Here is a 5068-nt window from a genome sequence, read left to right on the forward strand (position 1 = left end):
ATCAGAATAAAAAGACAAAAGGATAAAGAGATTTTAAATTTTGCTTGACTAAAAAGAGTTAATAAGATGAAGTTATTAATTAGGATATGTCTAATAAGTTATAATATATTTTTAAAAAGGCACATATGTTACTAAAGAATATCTTAGCCTGGTGGTTACAAGGACTTTTATGTCCTGGTAGTCCTAGTGCCAATTTTTTGAAATCGGTGAGCCCGGACTTGGGTAGATATGGCCTCTGGTTGACGGGGTCTGCTTGGGTTTAGAAATTAAGTTGTGTAATTATCATTTTAGATTTAAGTTAATGTAATTTTTAATTAATGTTTTATAAGTTTATTGTATCAAATTTTAATTATGGTTCGTCATCATGTGGCCCAATTGATGTCTTTCGTCAAATGCTAATACCTAGTTCCTAACTCCAATGACATCGTACCACCGGGCATATGACTCGCGTCGCTCTTGCAACCTCTTATAGTTGATGTTATACTCCTCCACCGTCCTTAAATATCCTATATTGACAAGTTTTTGCAAGTGTAGGATTTTGAATGCCATTAAAAAGTTACTACTGATGTGCCTAATATTTTTCACCATATTTTTGGAGGTTGCCAATCACCTCCGGAACGATTTACTGCTGCCCGGATGGACTCATGTCGATCTGAGATTATATCCACCATGTCTCTTTTAACAACATGCCTTCGTAAATTACTGAGGAAAAAGTATCACACATCAGCGGTCTCCCCCTCCACGAGGGCAAAAGCGGTAGGCACAATATTCTGGTTCCCATCTTATGTAACAGCAACCAAAAGTGCACCTTTGTATTTTTCTTAAAGGTGTGTGCTGTCAACCTGAACCAGAGGCTTGCAGTGTTTGAACGCTCTAATGCATGGATTAAAACTCTAAAATACGCGGTGAAGTATCCTAACACCGTTTGTCTCCTTATTCCTGTTATACAGAGGTCGTGTTTCTATTTGGACAATTGAGCCAGGCATCTTCTGAACCATGACCGAGAACTACCACGGCAAAATTTGGTAAGAATCTTCCCACCCACTAAAGATTTTGGCTATGGATTTCTCCTTTGCTAACCAAGCCTTTCAGTAACTGATGGTGTAGTTGAACCTTGACTGGACTTCCGCAATTATAGATTTCACCTTCATGGACGGGTCGGTCTCAACCAATGGCCTTATAGCCTCAACAACTGTGTCCGAGTCCAACTTAAAATGATCATGTAAAACCGTTCTCATGGTGCATGTGTGTCTATTATTGTATCTCCGTATCTCCCAATAACCTTTTTTTCGTATAAATCTGGCTCGGATAAGTCAGTCGCACCCACGATCATACGTCTTGCATTTTGCATAAAACGTCTGTGGCTCAGACTCATAAACATTGTAGTCGACCGTTCTAGAGGTAGTGTAACTTCTAATTGCTGCGACATTGACTTTCTAGAACTATATTCTATTCCGATCCTGAACTCCCATCCTCAGGATCAGCAGCATCTACACAAAAAAAAAAATAGTCAATCATTGATTCATCCAAAATATAAATTAAGAAAAACGTATTATTCACTACTCACGTACCTATGTTTGCATATTCGGGAAATTCCAGTACATGCATCGTGTTAAGATCCAAGCTACGCATAAAAGGTGGAACGTTCATCGGTTGGCTGACTACGGGAGGAACCACTACATTTTTCACCGCTGCCTCACCTCCCACATCGCCATCCTCATCTTCGTCGCTGGCTTTATAAGTAGCTTCGAAGTTCTTTTCGCTATTACTGTTCATTCATTCGTACACTTCAGCTCTATCATCTTCAATATCTTAATCAAGTTGAATCCTATCTTCCTCTATATTTTCAAACTCAACATACAACTCGGTCTTTGGTTGTCACACCTGAGTTTGCCGGTTAATATGAAACATATTCTGCATACTTGCTTTGTCAATGATCAACATAATATCAAACTGTATTAGATCACCAAATACTATAACAGAATTCCGGTACAGAATATTGTTCACTCTCCTCAATATATTGTTCTCCATGCTTTGACAGATACCGTTCTAAAGCTCTATAAACGTCATGGTGCATGAAACCACAAACAAAAACGGATTCTCACACGCAAAGCTCAATCCCTCATGAGTATTTCGTATAATCTCACAGTTGTGATACACCCCTAAATTTGCGGTACCCTCCATTACACCAGAAACACACTCAATCAACTCTCCTATTCGCAATGAAATGATACCAAATTTTGCCTTATATAGTAAGAGCACTCAACACGCAGACCACGTGTTGCATCGCCAATAAATTAGAGTGCGACACGTAAGTAGCACGCCCCCTACGTGTTGAGACAACACGCGCTCACGTACTGAGTCAGCATGCCCTCCACGTGTTGTAGCTGTCCAAACTGACACGTCCACTAAATTATACACCAAATACCCCCATTTCTAACAAAAATACCAATAATATTTTCATATTATCAAAAGAGGAGTGCTAGGAGGCCAGTAACTTTTATGTTTTGTAACTATCAATTGGCCATCAATAGTATTTTTAATGGTGTGAGATTACATTCAATGGTGGGAGATCATTCACTTTTCTTTTGATGGTTAAGTGCTGACCACAAAACACAAAATATTGTTGGTCCCTAGACTTTTCCTTATCAAAAATAACCTACATCCTACATCTACGGAATAAGGGAATTATATATCTAATAATTAACTTGTTTAGGAAAACATTTACCATAATTATCAATAATACTTTTTTTAACAATTTTATTCTTTACTTACTTAAAAAAATGGTTTCAAAAAGTATAAATATTTTAAGTAAAAATAAGACCACGTTTTATCCTATAATAATGTGATAAATTAAAGTAAGTAATTATTTTTAACTATGAAAAATTCAGATACGAATATATAATCCATCCTCCCAAACATACCTTAACCCACAAACTAAAACAAAATCAAGGACTATGACTAGGAAAAGTGGAAAACTATTTCATGTGCTCCAAAACTAAAATTGGTGAACAAAATAATTAATTTGGATGCTTTTGGATTTTGTTGTCACCTATGTGTGTGTCTGTTAGCATGGAATCATTAGATAGATATATTCACTCCAAAATTGACTATAGACACAAATTCTTTATGACAATTATATATATTACCTAATTAATGAAAGCATATGTGTACAATATAATGTTTGGTGTGTTATAATAGAGTTGTTGACCGTTAGTTATAGGACCTATATTATATTACAGATAAAAGAACTTAACAGCTGTATTATACTAGTTAAACCTAAACCATGTGTGTTTGGGGGTTGATTTTGTGAGCATTATTTGCGGAATTTGGTCTCAAAATACAATATATAATATATATAGGCTTGGAGAAAGGAGTTGACATGCACATGGCTTCTCACTATTCAAGAAGCAGCTTCCTCTATTTCTCACATATACACCCCCTCGGTTTTTAAAAATGTAAAGTATAAAATTAACTTTAGTCACGTTAATGATATTTCTTTATGTATATACCGCGCACACATTCAACCTAGAATAACGCATCACTATGCTGGACGGTGGTAAGTGGCAACTTTCTCTGTGACGAGATCGATTCATTTTATTTCCATTGCTTCTACCATGTTAATTTAAATTCTTAGTTTAATTATTTTTAATTCAAAAAAATAACGTGTTACATATCATATTCACATTGTCTAATTATAATACTTTATTCAAAATATTTTTATTTCACCTCAGCATCTACGGTTCATAGACGATTATTGAATTCAACTTCCAAATACTATACCAAACGTTTAAATACCGAATAATATTAATTAGAGTACATTTTTAAAATAATTTATGAGATTCATGCGATTATCTAATGTAGTATTTGATATCTCAATTTTATCATTGTAGTTTTCATAGAATTTCAGACATCATATTGGTTTTTGGACATCAACCTTATAATAAAAGAGACACGAATAATTATATAAGTTCTAAGTAAGCTATCACAAAGCTTTTAACCCCACCAAGAGAATCCTATAATAGCACCATTTATCAAGAGAAGACGAAAGAAAAGAGGGTGAAAATAGAAAAGACGAATGAAGTGTTTATGTTTAATTGAAAACCGTTTTACATGTTTAATTTCCTTTGATAGGGTCGTTTTTGCCAAAATTGGACTACAAAACAAAACGACAACGTTTTGGTACATTCTATCATAACAAAGTGATGCCATATAGTACTGTGTTATGATGTTTGAAGTAGGGGTGTGCATGGGCCGGATTTGATGTGATTTAGATTCGACCTGAAATATATATCAGGCCTATTTATTAGACTCGAACTCGGCCCTAAACCCGATAAAACTTATACACTTTTGGGCCACGATTATACCGGGTAAAAATCGAGTGAAAACCGGGTCGTTAACACTACATTACCTTGATACCTTCTTATAAGCTAGCATGTGAAAATATCCAAATTTCCAAGACTCCAACCATTATTTGACATGGTAAAATTCACTTAGAAAAATATAACAAGAACCAACTCTTCTCTAAAATTAAAGCATAACCATAATCAATACTAATATTCTCTAATAACACCAAATATTTAAATCAATATAAATAACACAATATTATACATTAGTCTAAAATCTTATGTATTTTAAACATAAAACATTAATTTATAGTCTTATAATAACTAATAACACAAAATATTAAGGTTTACAATACTTAAATTCCACATAAGAATAGCTATCATCTATCACTAATAATACAAAATATTAATTGTGTATGATTACCGGGCCACCGGACCGACTTCGGGTGACCCGAGCCATGGCCCGAACTCGACCTGAAATAATGACCGAGTCTATTTTTGAGATCCTTACCCGACCCTAAATCCGATAAAATCACACTAAAATAGCCCCTAAAGTGTTTAGAGCCAGACCAGATCTTCGAACCGGATCGGGTTATGCACACCCTAATTCGAAGTTCTATCTTAAGATTATAATGGTAAAATTAGAATTTTTAAGATTATATTAGATTATTGCGTGAATCTCAAAAGTTACTGTATATAAAAATTTATTTTATTAATTAATT

This window comes from Arachis ipaensis, chromosome B03 (genome assembly GCF_000816755.2).
Source record: "Arachis ipaensis cultivar K30076 chromosome B03, Araip1.1, whole genome shotgun sequence".
NCBI lineage: Eukaryota > Viridiplantae > Streptophyta > Magnoliopsida > Fabales > Fabaceae > Arachis > Arachis ipaensis.